Source organism: Theropithecus gelada, chromosome 12, assembly GCF_003255815.1.
Source record: "Theropithecus gelada isolate Dixy chromosome 12, Tgel_1.0, whole genome shotgun sequence".
NCBI classification, from domain to species: Eukaryota; Metazoa; Chordata; class Mammalia; order Primates; family Cercopithecidae; genus Theropithecus; species Theropithecus gelada.
In genome coordinates, this window is record NC_037680.1 from 20,259,907 (window position 1) to 20,279,775 (window position 19,869).

The following is a 19,869-nucleotide window of genomic DNA, read 5'->3' on the forward strand; positions in this document are numbered from 1 at the left end:
TCAAGAGCAGCTGAACTCAAATCATATAATAAAAAGCAAAATATATAAATTATGCCGTTTAGCAATTTATCCTCATATCTCATTTTTTAAGTGCATAGAAAAGGTGAATCTTGTTCTTTTATAAACAAATTAGTGAAACAGAGAAAGCTTGTGATAAAAAGCAGTGCTACTGGCACCAACCAGGTCTCCCCTGAGTCTATGCTCACCTCACTCCAAGATACTTGTCTATTCAATTTTGTTCTCTTTGTGGTCCATCTTGAGACACTAAGATATCACTTATTCTTAGCCTCTTTTAAGTAGATACAAAGGTAATTCAATGCCATGGTGTAAGTTATGTCTCTTTTATTTTTTCTTACTAAGCAGCTTCAATATACATTTCCCTTTATGCTTCTTTGCACAGTCAGAATCCTTCCGACTGCAAACTGTAAGAATATTCCTCTGATTTCCAGTCTTGGAGAATATTAGAAGTAGCACTGAATACAGATAATTTTGAGTGCAGGCTCCTCATTTATAGATTATAAAATAACAACAATAACAAAATCAAGACCGAAATTGATGAACTGTAACTCAGCTGGAAGCATCAATCTAGAGTTTTTATAGTCCAGAGTGGTTGCTGTTGATTTTAAATTATTTCTTTTAGCCAGTTTTCACTCCACGTTCATCATAAGATTCTAGAAGTATACAACTGTTCTACGTATTGGTATTCTTCATAGTGCTTTACAATAAAATTAGTGCTTAGTAGTATTCACTAAGTGAAGGAAAGAAAAGGAAATGAATAAAAGACAAAATGTATCAAGTTATCTCTCTTCCATAGAAGGTGCCTAAATATGTAACACATTCAGATTAGCCATCATAAAACAACACATTTCTCACACATTACCTTAACACAATCTCATGTTAGTAAACTGAGAGTGATCTTCTTCATTTACTTTTTGTAAATGTCTAACATAATTTTACAGTTGATTAGACCAGATGAGGAAAGAATTGGAAGGAAAATAATTTAATTAGGGCAGTATATGCTCATTAATTGATACTAAAGCAATTTAAATCAGGGATGTAGTTAATAAGTTTTTATCTCTTTTTGTTTTTTTGTTTTGTTTTGTTTTTTGAGAAGAGGTCTCACTATGTTGCCCAAGCTGGACTCGAATTCCTGGGCTCTAGAAATCTTCCTGCCTTAGCCTCCTGAGGAGCTGGGACTACAGGTGCACACAACTGCACCCAGCTCAGGGCTGTAGTTGATGAGACACATGAGAGATCTGAGGGTAATTTTTAAAAAGCAGAGAAAATTAACTGAAAGGCAATTGGAGCAATTAAATGTTGCCTCTTTTTTTTTTATCACTTTTTGGGGCTATTAACATGCTTAAAAAGCACAAGTTCTTCATAAAATGACAAAACTAAACATAGCCTCCAAAAATGACAGGAAATCAAGAAGTAGGGCAAAAGATGTATTGTTCAACATTTCAGCATTTTGCTAGAATAAAACAAATTTAGTTAAAATTATGGCAATAATAAAAAGGAATGAGATCATGTCCTTTGCAGGGACATGGATGAAGCTGGAAGCCATCATCCTCAGCAAACTAACACAGGAACAGAAAACCAAACACTGCATGTTCTCACTCATAAGTGGGAGCTGAACATTTAGAACACATGGACACAGAGAGGGTAACAACACACACCAGGGCCTGTTGAGGGGTGGGAGGGGAAGGGAGAGAACTTAGAGGGCAGGTCAACAGGTGCAGCAAACCACCATACTATACCCATGTAACAAACCTGAACCTTCTGCACATGTATCCCATTTCTTTTCTTATTTTTTTTAGAAGAAATAAAGAATTTAAAAAATATATGGCAATATAAGCACAAGGTTTAACATTGTTAGCCATTGGGAAATGAAAATTTAAACTATAACAACATTCTACTATGTGCCTATGTGAATTGCTGAAGTAAATATGACTGACAATGTCAAGTGCTGGAGAGGATGTCTGCACAAACTAGATCTCTCATATATTGCTGGTGAAACTGCACAGCCTCACTCAAAAAGTCTGTCATTTTTAAATAAAGTTAAACATGAATTTACCATAGATACAACAATCACACTCCAAGGTATTTATCCTAGAAAAATTAAAATTTATGTTCACACACAAAAACCTATAGAGAGATGTTCATAGCACCTTTGTTTGTAATAGTCCCAACCAAAAATGATCAAAATGTTCTTCTAGAGGTGAAGGAATAAATACCATGTGGTACAGCTCCACGGTGGAATACCACTCAGCAATACAAAGGAATGTACCACTGACATATGCAAAAATGTGTATGGATCTCACGGGCATTAGGCTGACTGAAAAAAAAAAAAAAAGCCAGTTTCAAAATGTTTATAACTAAAACTATACTTATTAAGCACTCGAAGTAACGAAATACAGTGAAAAAGAACAGATCAGAGGTTGCCAGAAGTTAGGGTTTGGGGAGGTATGATTCTAAGGGGAAATATGAGGTTTTTTTTGTGTGTGGTAATGGACCTGTTCAATATCTTTATTTTGGTGATGGCAAAATTAATCTATATATATAATAAAGTTCCAAAGAGCTATATACCAAAAAGGGTGCATGTGAATCTGAATGGTTACAATTAAGAGTACTGAAACAATAAAAATTTCCTGGTTTTAATAATTTACTATGGCTTTGTAAAATGTTATCATTAGGAAAAGCAGAATGAGCAGTACTGAGGAACTTTATATTAATTTTGCAATGTTTGAGAAATCTTAAATATTTCCAAATAAAAGGATTAAGTACAATAAAACAGGAGATTCTTTTTCTTCTATCCATCATCTAAAATAGAAGAAAATCACTACAATTTTTTTTAAAAAAGTTTTCCCCATTACTTTTGATTTATTTTCCAATTTGTTATTGTTTTTACATATACCTCATGAAACAAACATGGGATACTTTCACTACTGCTCATACTATACAGAAGGCTCATTTTCCTAGTTACCACAGCAGTGAAGTCTTTCTGGGAAGACATGACACACAAACAAAAAAAAGATGAGCAAAAAGTAAATTTGTCAAATATCCATCTTCAATTTCTTGCACAACTAATACTTTATTTGTAGGTTAATCTGAGGCTACATTATTTTAAAAGAACTGACAGGAGGGGATAGATAATATCAGAAATAATAAAGTCATTTTTGATGAAAAGGCTAGAATTCTATCACCAAAATAAATGAAATATTGTGAGACAATTCTCTACTGGGTCTCACACTTTCACACCTTTATAAAGCAAAGGCATTGGCACCTTGTGTTTTGTACTATCTTTTCAAAGATTGTTGTATAGCAAATAGCTTGGGAGGACAGAGATAATTTCTCCCTTTAGGTCAGAAGGCAGATTTATTGTCCAACCAGAAAAATAAAGATAATACTTCCCTTTAGGGCCAAGTTGTGCTTGTTGCTAACTGTGGCATTAGGAGATGGGTGATTTCCTAAACTCAGGATGCTCAGCTATGACACGAGCTCACTATGTGCGCAGCACCCATGTCTGCCCTACATGGTCCCTTGGGATATGAGGGAGCAGGGGGAAGTGATTTGCGTATATGATAAGTTCTTGCTGGGAGCTGTGTGCTGCGATGAAAGAAATCATTTGTCTCTGACCTAAGAGACCACAAAACCCTGACAACTTAACTTGGCCTAAAAATAGTATGAAATCTCAGATGAAAGGGGTGTGAAGATTATATGGAATTATATAGACTTATTTTGAAATTTCAAGATTCCTTTCTCTTCCTAGGCATGTTATGTCTCTCCCTTATAACAGTGACCTCAGGCCAGTCTAATCCCCAGATTGCAACTGGTTCAGAATGAGGATGAGAGGATTAAAATTTAAAATGTTTATGAAATATTTTACAGATATGCTTTTGTCTCTCTTCTATCTGACTCTTTCAGACAAAAGGTCTGGATAGGTCACTGGGGAGCAGGAATAAAGTTATAGCTACCCCAGATTTTGTGGAGGTGGAAGGAAAGCAAAAATCCAGAATTTGAAGGAGGGATAACATTACCCTGGGAGGTATGGGGAAGAAAGAGGTATTCATTATCTTTTGTCTTTTAGAACAGTCCCTGGAGTCTTCCTCCGGAATGCAAACACCCTGGTGCTGCTGTTTATCTTTTCAATGATGTCTGAAAACAAGGGAACCAATGTGAACCTGCAGCTCATACTGCCTGCTGTACTGTGAGTCATAAAGTACTTTATCTTTGACCCAAGTGTATCATATCTGCTGCCAATATCTAGGAAACTCTGGCAGGCAAGGAAGTTAGCTTGCAAATAGGGTAAGAACTCAAAGTATTCACAGTGTTTGATATAAACACAAAGTAACTAAAGAGAGTTCAGTTTAATTATATTCTGGCTTGATTGGAAATTGAAAATATAGGAACAATAATATTGGCGTCTAGACATTTTATAAACAGTGCTTTCATAGATAGTTTATCACAGAAGTTCACAAAATATATTAACAATGTATATCATATCCCTCCATGCATCCTTTTGGCACTTAATTCTTGTGGAATCTGTGGTGGACAGTTAAATATGGGTTTTGATTTTCCAGACACTGACAGCATCTCAACTTGAGCAAACTAAATCTTGTTCATCAGATACGCAGAAGAAACCAAAACATTAATGTACCAAGGGACTTTTCAATCAACAGAAGAAAGAAGTTTGTCATCGTCAATCCACAGATAGATCATTCTGACAAACATCATTTATGCTCAGAAAGTTCCAGGGAGAATCCAGCCTAAGTTCAGTACAGTTGCCTCAGTAATACACCCTACTTTTCCTTCTTCCTTTACTCCTCTTCATCCCTCATTCCTGCTTTCTGGGATTACCAAACAAATAGACTACCTAAACACAAGTAGTTGTCTCAAGCTCTTCTTTTGGAAACTACCCAATTTAAAACAAAGGAAACAGCTCGTTCACAACAAATATGCTTAGGGTGTATATTTATTAACTTTTTTTTCTGTTAAACAATTTCATATACGTCCCAGAACTAAGTAAAGAGTTTACACCATAAGATATAATTTGAGTTAAATTTTGAAAAATGAATTAAACAACTGGCAATAACATCATTTTACAGTACAAGATGATTCTACTGGCTGATGATCATGTAGACATAAGATAACTTGGGAGTTTACACTGGATTGCATAAGGAAGATGCCTGGAAAAAGTCAGGATTACAATCCTCGGTCTGGTACTGATATGGTTTGGCTGTGTCCTCACCCAAATCTCATCTTGAATTGTAGCTCCCATAATTCCCATGTATTGTGGGAAGGACTTGGTTGGAGATAACTGAATCGTGGGGGCCGTTCCTGCACACTATTCTTGTGGTAGTGAATAAACCTCATGAGATCTGATTTTATAAAAATTTCGCCTTTTATTTGACTCGCGTTCGCTCATCTGCTGCCATGTAAGATGTGCCTTCTGCCATAATTGTGAGGCCTCCCCAGCCATGTGGAACTGTGAGTCAATTAAGCCTTTTTTTCTTTATAAATCACCCAGTCTCAGGTATGTCTTTGTCTGCAGCATAAAAATGAACGAATACAGGTATCAATCCAAAATGTATGTCCTGCATGAGTAAACTATACTTCAGACCTATTTAATGTTAAGTATTTGGACATATTCTTTAAGACCTTCAAAATTTGACATCATCTTACTGTTTCTGTGGGTAAACTACATTAGACTTAATAAACAAAATAAGACCTTGAAAAGCATTAACCCACATTGTACTAATAAAATATTGAATTCAATTCCGGTTGTTACACAAATTGGATGACATAGAGCTTAAATAAGGGTAAGATAATTATTGCTCTGCAAAGAAGCAGAGGTGGAGATGAAAGTTAGAGAGAAGCAACTCAAAATCTTTCAAAGAAATTAGTGATCCCATAATGAATAATCTATTGAAAAGCCATAAGAACTAAGTGTTCTGTGGAATTTTTTTTTTCTTAATTAGTGTCAGGTAGAGAGATACAACTTAATCATTATTTGACTCTATGGTAATAAAAAGTTGACTAACAGTGGTAAAGGAATTTCCAAATTTTCATCAATGTCCATCAGTGGTCACGCTAAATAACCTAAACTGATGAATAAAAAAAACTAGCAAACATATGCATAACATTCCTTCAATAACAAAGCACTTTCATATGTTACTGTCTTTAATTCTTATGGCTTCATAAGGAGAATAAATGAATAGATAAAAATGTTTCCATTTTACAAATGCTGCTTTTGAATGTTAGAAGTGATTTTTCTTACAGTTTCATAAAACAACTAGCAGGGAACCAAATTAGAACTCAACCCAAAGTACTCTAACACAAATTCCATTCTTTTTCTCTGTAGTCATTATAATGATGTCTGTTTTGGGGTGATATTTCTATCTGTGATAGTAACCAACAGATCCTGCTGAAATCCAGATTTGGGGAAGCAGTTTTAAATCCCCCATAGTTCCATTGGACAGAAAATAAACTCTAAAATTTAGAAGATACAGAGTCACTCTAAGAAGGGATAAGGCAATCAGAAATATAGTAGCTGGTCCAGAATACCTCTGCTGATTGAAAATTTATTCTATAATGTTTTCCTGCCTAACTACTAAAGCTACTAACCCTTATTTTTAAATTTATGTTTCACCAACTGTCTCAACGGTGCAGGTTTTTAATCATCTTATTCCTCCCTCTAGCTTGCCAAACTGCCTTTGATTTTTCCGTTTTTCTCAAGAATTCACCTTCTCAATAAAGCCAAAATAGGCAATGAAATATCTTCATTGATAGATAGCTCTCATTAAAAAAAAAAAAAAGTCGTTAGGCAGAGAGATTGTGAAATGAACATAAACACCTAGATTAAAAGCAGCCAAAGAGCTCTAGTTGTCAGTATGTTTCAAAAATAATCACAAAATCAGGGAGTTGAAAGAAACTTTAGAAATCATCAGCCAAGAATTAACCAAAGTTACTCAAACACAGAACTGAAAGCCAAATTGTTTGACATAGGTCCAGGCCCTTCCCAATATACTAGGTTGCACTTCTAGTTTACCAACTATCTTATTTTTGTTTCTCTATTTATTGGATATATCTGTTAACTCTTTAGAAGTGAAATATTAATAGCATTCATTAAATAACCATATGTATTATAAATACAATAAGAAAGGTTACCAATCCCTATGGAATATCAGGATTGCAAGCTATATTAGCTAATAATTTTATATCATTTATTAGATTTATATTGTCTCTTAAAAGCTCATATCAATAATTTACAAGTGAATTATTCACTTATTATTCTGCTCATTTAGGGAATGCATCATCCTCGTCCTTACCATCATCCTCAACCATATAATATGAAATTGTGTTATTAATCAGTTAAAGTATAATTGAACCATTAAGGAAAGCAGAATAAGAATAGAATATGGGAAAACAAGCAATTAAAAGTTTTGTGTACTTTTTAGTATATGAATACTTATGAATAAATTCATACATAATTAAAAAAATAAAATTATTTTAGTTGGAAATCCTGGTTAACTCATTGCTAGCTGTAACAAAGTTGCAATATTTTCTTAAATGTGAAATGTGCTATTGTAGCTATTAGAATGTTTCCAGTTCAAGTCTTAAGCCATAGCTATTTCCAATAAAGTAAATCCCTTCTATACCTTTTATGTTCATAAGATCCATATAATGATGTTCCTTCCATTTACAAAGGTACTACCCTAGGGCAAGCAACCACTACCCATCCTACACTATTGAAAGAGGCTCCCCACTGATCTCCCCATTTCCATTCCTACTTTTGCTTCCTTACCCCACGCACACTATATTTTACCATAACACCCCTTTCTATTTTTCTAGACTATAAATCTACCTGAGTCTCTCCTCTATTTAACCCAACCATACCAATATTCTTCCAGCTTCTCAGATATGCCCTCTCTTTCCTAAGGGGACAGACTTGCCCCCTCTCCATGCTTCTCCTGCTCCTTATCTACATTCTCACTTTCCTTCCCGTCATTTTACTGTCTTTTCCTTTAGATAACATCTTAAATGTCATCTTCTCAGTGAGGCTTTTTCTGACTAACATCTTGTCTGTCACTCTTTTTTTTTTTTTTACATTTTAATATTTACAGGAGCATAATAGGCATATATAATTAATGGGGTACATGAGATATTTTGATACTGGCATATAATGCATAACAATCATATCAGGGTAAATGGGGTATCCATCACTTCAAGCATTTATCATTTGTTTATGTTACAAACATTCCATTTATACTTTTAGTTATTTTAAAATATACAATAAGTCACTGTTGACTGTAATCACCCTGGTGTGTTATCAAATACTAGATCCTATGCATTCCATTAAGCTATATTTTTATAACCATTAACCATCCCCACTTCCCCTTCCCCACTCTGTCATTCTTGACAAAAACATATTGTTATATTCACAGAGCACTGTCATCATTTGTATGTGCAGCTGTATTTATGTATGAAAAGATTTACTGGTTGCATCAGAGTAAAGGATAAATAGCACTCTTTTAATAATTTATATAAGATGTCTCAATTAAACTCTTTTGATTTAACAACTGGAAAACAATTTTAGAAAAATGTTTTGTTTTTCTGAAATACATTTTTTCTAACAGTGCAGAGTATTAGCAAATCCAAATATTATAACATAATATTCATAGAATATGAAACCTCTACACTTCAGAAATACTAATTCTGTAGGTACACACTGAAATCTAGTTGAAACACGTTAATTTAGAAAACTGGTTGCTACTTCTTTTTTAATTTTTATTTTCTAACAGTTGATTAACTTTTAAACTTTTAAATAATTACAGTCTTAAATACAAGTTACAATATTACAAAAAGCTCCCATAAACCTCTCATTCAAAATCCTCATTTGTTACCATTTTACCACTCTTTACCACACTTGTTTTATCATTGCATGCTCAAATACACATAAAATGCAATTAAAAAATATTTAATGTATGGAATGCTTCACAAATATCATCCTTATGCAGGAGCCAGAGGAATCTTCTTTGCATCATTCCAATTTTAGTATATGTGTGGCTGAAGTGGCAATCAACATTTTTAATTTTATGTGAATATAGTTCCCATTACATTTTCCAGTAATCATGTCTACACAGATTAACTCAAAGAGGAATTGAGAAGACATTCAATAATTACACATAATAAATAATAACAAATTCTTCATTTCTTCTTTCTTTCTGGGAGTGGTATTAAAGTACTTATTAATTAATATAAGATAGTCATCAACTAATCTGACAGATACTAGCTATATATGACCAATATATAATCATATGAGTGATATATAAGTGACATATATATCAAAAAGTGATATATATATATATCATAAAGGTGATTATAATATATATGATAAAATCATCTAGGTGTTAATTCATCTTTACTTTTAAAAAGTCTATGTCAGAAATTTTCATAATAGTTTATTTGTTGTCTCATATTAGAGAACTAAAATAGTACTTACAATACAATTATAATCATTTTAGAAGCTTTAATTCATTTGACTTTTTACAGTAACCATTGATGAAACTATTAGGAAGTGAGAAAACTGTGGTTTTCAGTGATTAATATATATTTACTATTTAGTCAATAAGTGGCTATGCTGGGATTCAAATCTAGATCTGCTGGATTTGCAGTACATGCTTATAACTTTGACACAACTACTCTGTACTAGATGATTCTCAACTAATAGAAATAAAAAGAAGATGTACCTATTAAAATGGAAAGTATAATAGTTTTCAGACAACAAACAAGTTGCTAAAAGAGAAGCAATGGGAATCGGGATATACTAAGAAAACTAAAACAGAAATCTCAAATGGAAAATGACAAAGAATATTTCAGCACATTTTATCTATAAAGTCAAGTGATATAGCATATTTTCATCTGGGTGGGCTAGTCTATGTTTCAGCAATTGTCACTAAAAAATAAATGTCTGATTCAGCATCCTATTTTACCAGAAGTTATCTGACAGCCTGTATCTATTGTAAATGACATGCATTAAAACAAGATTGTTCTCCATCTGCTGGAGAGTGAAGCCGTGGTGTCTATTATAACTAGGTTTTGGGAGAAATTGAGTCTGTTACTTAGAACAGTGAAGTGCACAGTGCAAGACAGTAAACTATTAAATAGTCACACTCAGTCACTACTGAAATTTAACATCCTGAACCACAAATTTAGAACATTTTGCAATCCAGTCTGTCAAAAGAGAAAAGACCATGAAAGAAAAATAATTACAATAACTAACAGTAATAATAATTTCAAGGATGTTTTGCTCCAAAATAGCAACTTACATTTGTATATTTTCATTTTAATTAAATTGCTCATTTCCAGAAATCTATAATTCTAATCAGGAACACTAGAAAGAGGTTTTCTGGGTTCAAACCCTGACGCCATTTACTTGGTGAAATGTGTGACATGTAGCAAGTACTTTATTTTTCCCCACCTCAGTCTCCTGTTTTATAAAATGGGTACAATAAATACCATCTTTATAGGCTTTTGTGAAGATTAGATAAATAATACAAGCAAAGAGCTTATAAAAAGAGCACAGTAGATGGAGTAAATGCAAGTAGTAAGTACAAATGTGGTGCTCAAGGGTATTTTTTGCCATAAACACTTATTCCTAAGAGCTAAGTTGGTTAGAAGAGATGGGACTGGCCGGGTACAGTGGCTCATGCCTGTAATCCCAGCATTTTGGGAGGCCAAGGTGGATGGATCACCTGAGGTCAGGAGTTTGAGACCAACCTGATCAACAGGGTGAAACCCTGCCTCTACTAAAAATGCAAAAATTAGCTGGGTGTGGTGGTGGGTGCCTATAATCCTAGCTACTCGGGAAGCTGAGGTAGGAGAATCACTTGAACCTGGGAGGTGAAGGTTGCAGTGAGCTGAGTTCTTGCAATTGCACTCCAGCCTGGGCAACAGAGTGAGACTCTGTTTCAAAAAAAAAAAAAAAAAAAAAGAAGACAACGACGAGATAGGACATATGTAAGTAAAGAATACGAAAAAAAACTTCTTCCAATTAGCAGTAAGTCTTGAAATTTTATGTTATCCATAACCCTCATGTAAAATTACTGGAGGTGTCTCAAAATTCCACCAATGGCTTATATCAGAAAGTTTTCCATGATAGGTACAAGTAATTGAAGTGAGGAGAATTACACTATCATTGATCCTGCCTTGCACTATACAGTAATATGAGGAACAGAATTACGAGCGCAATGGTGACATAATTAAAGTTCCCGTGTAGTAGGGAAGAAAATCTGTCCCTTGTTAAAACAAAAGTTTGAGACTTCATCACTTAATGTATCAAAATGGACAACTGGAAGCAACCAGCCCAATGTCAGTAAGATTTAAACATAGAAATGGAGACAAGATTTGAGAACAGGTGGACACAGAAAAAGATACGGCTGTCTCCACTGCACCTCCCCAACCTTCACACACACACACCAAAGAATGGAATATCTGTAGCTACTTTAGCTCATGATGTTATTGATAGCATATTCATGAGGATTTTGTTATCAATTATGCAAATTCTTAATTATAAAGTACCAATATACAGTTTGTAAATACGCCCACATCCTCTCATAGCTGCCAAATTGTATACAGCAATGTGATTTCATGGTGTGGGGTTAGATCTTCTCTTCCAAAATTGTGATTTTGAAAATCTGCTGTGTTCTTATAAAAAGGTATGAGGACTAAGTTAACCCAATGATCCTGAAATGATAGGAAATGATAGATATGATAGCAAATTCACGTAAGTTACTTTTTAATAGAAATCTGCCCTTTTGGGGGCAATCAAGCCACCAGTCCTAGAAATGAACTGAAGAAGCGTTTTCTATTATACAGGAGAGCCAGCTAGTCCTTACTTTTGGCTAAAACATGACTCTCTCATGGCTCTACTTTCTCTAATAATCCCCTTGTTGTTTGATTTCTCTCATTCTAGTCTTGTTGCCAGCAAGGTCTCACACTGAGCTTTAGCTGTTTGGAGAAAGCATGATTATGGGTCCATTGGTACTTAGTTTCTAAAACTATTTCCTTCTCACACCATGACTTCAGTGGTGAGAAAATGTGCAGGCAAATAAATCTACTTTTCACTCCGAAAGAAATGGCAATATTTATCCACTTCCTTTTACTTAGCCATTAGAAGCTGTTTTGTATCTAAAATTGCCTCTCAAATGCCAGTTTATTAACAAGGGCTGACTAGGCATAGGAAAATACAGTCCCTTCATTGCAACAACGGTAAGAAATGCATGGGGAGACTTCTTTCTCCTGTCCTTTTAAGTGATGCATTCAGGGAAACCACTCAAACACTCCTGAATTATACCCCTGTGGCCTTAAAGAGTTAAGGTTACTTTCTAAAGGTGTTGCATTTTCTATTTAGGGAGTGGCTGAGGCAAGAAAGAAACAGGCTCACCTAAAATTCATAGCTCAATGATTACACAGAGAGCACAGAATAAATGTATTTGTGGAATTGGATTTTAACTGAGTGAGAATGTGGAATTTCTGGATGTCGATACTAAAGCAGAAAAGATATTTTTATTCTGAAATTAGTCATCTGTTTCCTGATTGATCCACAATTACAGTCATGTGCTCACTCATACGGTTTATTTTTTTCATTTTCTTAAAAAACAAACAAACAAACAAAAAACCTAATAGGCTTTATTTTTTGCAGCAGTTTTTGGTTTATTGGAAATTGAGTAGATGATATAGATGATATAGGGAATTGCCATATACCTCCTGTCTTCCTCACTAGCAGTTTCTCCTATCATTAACATCTTGCCTTAGTGTGTTAACACTTGTTACAATTATTGAACCAATGTTGATGCATTATCGTTAACTGAAGCCCATAGATTACATTGTTTCACTCTTTGTGTTGTATAGTTCTATGGGTTTTGATAAGTACATAGGACATGTACACATCATTGCAGTTTCACAGAGAATAGTTTCAGTGCCCTAAAATTTCTCAGTACTCCACCTATTCATCACTTCCCCCTTCCCCACCCCAATCTCTGGTAACCGTTAATTTTTCTCTGCAGTTTTTCCTGTCCCAAAATGTCATAAATTTTCTTCCTTTAAATTTTCAGCACCAAATTATATGTGTCATTTGTATTCATCTTCATGGAGTCGATACAAACTTAGAGCTGTCCCATACTAAGGTACAAAATTCTCACTTTGCATATTGTCAAGTGCCATTTACCACAGGCTGATACGCAGTCTTCTGGATGAATGCTGAAATACCACAAAACCTCCAGCCCCCTCATCATAAAACCTCCCAGCTTCAAGCTGACTCACTGTGGCTGTAGTACAGCAGCGTAAGAGTGCAGGCTGTGGAGTAACATGGCTTGAGTCTGAATCCTGACCGAAACATTTACTAGCTCTTTTACTGTGGATAGGTAATTACACCTCTCCAAGCCTAATCTTTAAAAGGGAATGATACTACGCCATACCTCACAAGAAACGCTGTGAAGATTGCAAGGATCAATGTGGAAGAAATGCTCTGGACAATGACTGGTCTAAAATAAACAGTCAGTAACATTGCTCTTCAGATTATTCTCCTTCTTTCTCTCTGGCTGTCTCTTAAAGAAAATTGTCCCAATCAGAACCCTAAATTCACATTCTGATGCAGCACAAAGTGAAAAGAAAAAAAGATAGGTAATGCAAAACTAGTTCGTTGACTCCACTTCTCCAAACACAAAACACTTAGTGTTTAGATAAATGATGGCAAGGTGAAAAGATGTTCTAGGGTACTCGATATCACATATGAGAAGATACTCAATGAAATAGCCTTTATCATGAAATAGTTCACATAGCACAGATGAGCTTTCTATGCACTTAATGTAAAGTATTCGCCATCAATTCATCCAGGGCAGGAGGCAGGGCAGGATGCTCCATGAAGTATTGCATTATAACGTGGTCTCAGCTGGCCTGTGTATACTTTTATAACATGAACCCTCAGAATAGTCCTTATGACAAAGATGTAATGCAAGGTTCTTCCCATTTTAAACCTTTAATAAGACCACTTTGCAGAAAATGCTGCAGCTCAGATATATTATGAGAAATGCTATTAATTACAGGTATCTGAGGCAAAGAACTGTGATCTTTTACATTTACTTATAATCTTACTGGCTAAAATGAATATTCTTATATCATTTGGGAAAAAAAGAGAATTTGGTTTTAATGAAAATCATACTTTAGCCTTTAATACCAGAGATTACCAAACAAGTTTTATAAGCTGTTGATATTCACTATCAACAGCTTATTCACTATTTTTATCTTAATGTAATTAATTTTAATAAAATACACAAAATCTTTCTTTAAATCATACGATATTAAATTGGTTGATAAAAGAATCTGAGATATATATATGTGTCTGTGGAAAAATGGACATTATAAAACCAGGAATGACTTAAAATAGATTTTCTCTACTAAGCAACCTGAAATTTACTATATCTGCTTATACTATGTGAGTACTTACCTTTGAATAACAGAAACATATATAGATCCAAAAAGTAAGAGGATCTAATGAAGGCAGACCTTTCATTCAGTAGTTCTATTTTCTAACTAGAATTTCCCTTATTTTCAATTATCCAAGCCTACGTCTTATTTATTGTGACTAATGATTCCTAAAGTATCATTCCCTCTGGGATAAACTAGAGATTTCTCTTTAAATTTAGCATACTTAAACACACACACACACACACACACACACACACACACACACACACACACTTTATATCCATAGTTTCAATTACTGCTTTGTTCAGGTAAGCATCACCTTCACTGATATTATTGATGTAGTTGTCACTGCTCTCTTTGTCATCATCATCATCACTGCCATTACCATTCTTATCTAGTATTTGCAGAGCTTTGATGAAAAGCCCCAAAATATCCATTAGGAAGAATACTATTTTGTTCTCAAGTAGTGCACATCCCACAGCAAATATTTTCATGACATTAATTCCGTACATCCCTCTTCCATTCTCACATAAACCATCTCAGTTTTGCTTTTTCCAATTATTTTCCCTAACATAAACTTGACTATGTTCAGATATCCATCATTTCTCTCCACAACAAAAGCCAGTGGCACAATGAGGTGGTTTGGCTGTGTCCCCACCCAAATCTCATGTCACACTGTAATCCCCATGTTGCACGGGAGGGTTCTGGTGAGAGGTAACTGGATCATGAGGGAAGATTTCCCCCTTGCTGTTCTCATGATAGTAAGTAAGTTCTCATGGGATCTAACGGTTAAAAGTGTGTGGCATTTCCCCCTTTGTCATCTTTCTCTCTTGCCACCATGTGAAGAAGGTCACATGATGACCTTCCCCTGTGCCTTCTGTCATGATTGTAAGTTTCCTGAGGCCTCCCAGTCAAGCTTCCCGTTAAGCCTTCAGAACTGTGAGCCAATTAAACTTCTTTTCTTCATAAATAACCCAGTCTCAGGTAGTTCTTTTTAGCGGTGCGAGAACAGATTAATACAACTTGTTTCTCTGATTATGTTTTCAAAACAAAATTTTAATAGATGATATGGTTTCCTAAGTATCTCAGAGAAAAAAAAATGAATCTAATAATGACTCGTTCTAGGTAAAATAAAACAGAATTTTGATTATAAAGAGGATTTTGAAAAAGATGGCTGCACCCAATTTGAGATGTCTTTTAAAATAGAGGCTTTGAGATGCTAACCTTTTCTTAGTTTACTACCAAAAATAAAAAAAAGAAAGAATGAAAGAAAATTACATAGTGGTCACAGTTACAGGAGACAAACATCTGTCAATCAGAAACTAATGTCCTCCTTCTACCTTTTCCAAAATGTGTATTGGTTGACTATTTGTAAGATAAAGACCATATTGTCTAGTCTCTTGGCTCTATATATGACCCAGTGACTAGATATAACTACTGACATGTAGTAGAACTTATGTATGGCACCACGGAGCTGAATTATTATTATTACTTTTTAAATCAGGCATCTCTTTTTTACCTCTGGTCAAAATCAGATAATTCTTAAACCAAAGACATAGGAGTCACAAGAAGGAAGGAGCCTCCATCTACCTGGAGAAAAACTGGCTGATAATGAGGAATATGTGCATTGGGCTCTAATTTGAGGCAGAAAATAAATAAATATGTCAATCCACTGAAACTTCTAAAAGCTAGTGTTACCAAACTAATACTGTAGTTGCTACCACAAGTACAATGCTGCTTTAATAAAAACCTAAACCATCTAACATTCCATTAATAGTAAGGTGGCAAGCAGTTGGGTAACTATAAATGGAAAATGGAAATATTCATCAACATTAAAATATTTGGTTTAAAAAATCTTTGGTTAAATAATATCATTTGCTATACCTTGGCAGGAAAAAGAAATGTGTATTGAGCCTGCAGATTTAAATAAATGAGTTTAAAAGCACAATATTAATATTGCATTAGTTACTATGTGATTGCTTCGGCAAGATATTACAAAAGAAATGAGTGTAGAGAAGAATTAGCTGGATAAAGCAAAAACTGAAAGTGATCAGAACAAGTCCAAACTGGGGGCTCCCAGGTTCAGACTTTTCTAATAACTTCTAATATTAGAAACTTCTACTTTCTAATGCTTCTAATACCTGAACAGTAAGAGAAAATACTGAAAATGCTTTAAGCAACAAAAGTTCAATTAGGACTTCTCAATTAAATAAAGAGAGTGAGCCTTCAGACAAAAAGTATTTGTTTTACTCTGAAACATTGTTTTAGATGACCTCAAAGCAACCACCTATAAATAAGTTGAAAGAGAAAGCCAAGGGGGTGAAGTGCAAAGAAACAAATTGAGCTTTATCATTATTTCTAGAATATAACATTAAATATGGTTATTGGTTTGTAGAACTAATGGGAAACAAATCAAAATTCTACTAATTTGCAAACAAATGTGTAACTTCAAAAACCAGGAGTGTAGCTTACAGAATCTTTGTCTCTTCATATCTTAAAACTGGAAAAGGCAATAAAAAGTTTATAAAATACAGAGCCCCAGGGGGGAAGATACTCTCCACTGCCAGCTTCAGGTGTAGCGTGGATCAAAACAGATTAGAAAGAACATCCTATTGGAAGCATAGCTTAAAGAGAACAAAGGACAACGGGGAACCTTACAGAGAAAAGAATAAGGCTAACAAGTGACTTCTCAACTGCCAGAGCAGGAGGTCTTCACCTTCATTGCCTGGCTCTGGACCAATGGCTACTGAGTGTTTCCCAGTCTTCCATTTTCTAAACAAGAGTCTTTTGATATTTTATACAGATAGGACAGTGGATGCAGATATCTTTGAGCCTTTTGGTTCTTAGGTTGCTGTACAAAAGGAACTATAAAAGGACATGATGGAGAGGACTGCAAATCAGCTGGAGATTCTGTATTTTGACCGAAATGTAGTGTATTCTATCTATGGGGGAAAAGATACATTTAGATATTTGATAGGCAGGAGAGAAGATTTTGCAGAAATGAACAAGTGTTCCTTGGAAATGCATCCTTTCACTTCCATAGTGTGATGCTGTCATGGGCAAGGAACTGCCTAACCAGATGACAAATTTTCTTCATTGACTTGCATCCAGTTGTGTAAATATATCTTCAGTATTTTTCTCCTTCTGCTAGTTGGGAGCAGAGTATTCCAAGGCCCTATGAGATTCTACAGCTATAAAATGAAAGAAACCTTGATTCTTGAATAACTCCTTGATGGACAAGAGAAAAACTTCCCATCAACCTGTAACACTCTTGCTGGACTCATGTATGAATGTTAAATATAATTTAATTGTATTAAGTCAAAAATCTAGACTTTATAAAAGCACCTATCATTAGCCTACTAAATATTGTTGTTATAAGATTGTTCTATTGATAGTAATACAAAGCTTAGTGTGTACACTATAAATTATAATTGTTTTATGCAGTCAATTTAATTAATAAATTTATGTGAATACATTGACATTTTTATCCAATTAAATAACTTAAATAAAACAGAAAAAACTTTTGTTTTTGCAGAAAATGGATCAGAAACCTTATCAATTTGGAGGCTTTTTGATCATTGTAGAGTTCCAAATACTTTAGACAGGTCCCAGATTGAATTTATGAGATTAATTATTTAGGTATGTGTTGAAATTAGATTCCCAATGCTACATTCCATTTGGGGAACTAGCTTGAAAACTTTCAGAAGGCAGCAATATTTTCTTCATATGTTTCTTTTTAATCTCAGTTTATGTCTTACTAAGCCAGATTTAGGAAGTATAAAGATTTCCTAAATAGTTTGGTTGTGGATGACGTTACCATGGCTGTATTCAATCATTATGAAAATCAGTGGCAATGGCAAAATAGTTTTGTTTTTACCAAAAGGCATTGCATTATTTTAACACTCCATTGGGGTACATTTTATCTGTAGTTCATGGGTTTACCTCTGCACAATTTTTACCTCCATTCTTATAAAGACAATTCTATCACTAAAATCAAAAGAAGACCAAATACCTTTAACATTTGCCTTTTCCTTTTCTATGACAAAAACAACCTCCAGCACCACCACCACCACCACCGCCACCACCACCACCATCATCTGGAGAAGAAACCAACTTACATCAGAAAACATCCCCTTAACCCTAAAGTCAAGCCAATTTCTTGCAAGTCAAACCACTAAGAGTCTGGCTCAAGGGAAAAATAAAAATTTTGGTTCAATATCCTGCAAGACTCAGCAGTCAAGCAGAACAAATCATAACAACAAAAAAGCTGAATGTTGTTTTTTTTCCTCTCTTTTTTAGTTGAATGTAATTATATAGCCTACAGTAAAAACTCAAATTTATGTTATATATTAAAGAGTGGTAATGTATAAGCAGAATGGTGTCAAGTATTTATTTTATTGTTTTTAATTTTTGTTCTTTGTGGTGTTTACAAACCAAGATTCTTTCAGTTTTTGAAAATAACATTTTGTGCCTGATCCATTATTTAACTCAGAATTTCAAAGAAATCACTACTTAGTATTTTGTCTGTTGTTTGGAAAGTTTGAGGCTCTTTGTAAACTAGAATAACCATGTCTTCTCATTATAATATTTAATATTTCTTGCATAACTCCAAGAGTTCATGTTATTTGCCCTTGATGCACTGGTCACACCTGAGTGATACAAGAATGTTGTCCGTGTACAGTCCTTTCAAAAACAGTACTACCGGCTCATATCTGCTTCTTGTTTTCATAGAACTCCATATAAAAAAACAACTACAAATAATTGTAAACTACTTGAAAATATAAAATTATTCTTTATGCTATTGGCACAGACACTTCAAATATGTAAGCTATTCTCTGGCAGAGAGTAAGAAAGCTTTCAGGCCATGTGAGACTCATTTTATAAGTGAAACAATAACTTACTGAATATTACCCAAGTGGTTTGGAAATGTTCATATAGCTTCCAAAAGTGCTGGAGAATATGACAGAATAAAACCTGCTATCAGTTTCCTAAACTATGTCTTTACAAATAAAAACAGGGGTATGCATGTGTTATCCAGAATGTTCCCACCCCAGCCTCTTATCGGTATTTTATAAAATCTTACAAAACAAAACAAAAAACCCTATCATTTGTCTTGAAAAGAGATTAAAAAAATATTCCTCAGAAGAAGTTTAAACAACCTTGGCTAAAAGGAAATGGAGGACATCTCTTAGAAGAGGAAATGAGATTTGGAACAAATATTATTTGTTCACATTTTGAACAGGCTTATCTAAGTGAAATGAGATCCTTCACTGCCTGGGAAGAACAAAGAAAAGATAAAGAGCAGCAGATGACAAAAGACGGCCATAGGACAGTGGTGGCAATGGATGCTGTTAGTCCATAACATGATTTTTCTTTCTTCAC

At 34.4% G+C, this 19,869-nt stretch overlaps 1 protein-coding gene and 1 non-coding gene across 2 annotated transcripts in view; both read right to left on the bottom strand.

Moving 5' to 3' along the window:
• The window catches only part of LRP1B (LDL receptor related protein 1B), a 1,963,100-nt gene that overhangs the window by 958,983 nt on the left and 984,248 nt on the right, over window positions 1-19,869 (bottom strand). The window lies entirely within an intron of this gene.
• Window positions 8,970-9,080, bottom strand: LOC112636783. Its single transcript, XR_003122258.1, has one exon. It is a non-coding gene; the product is annotated as a U6 spliceosomal RNA (small nuclear RNA).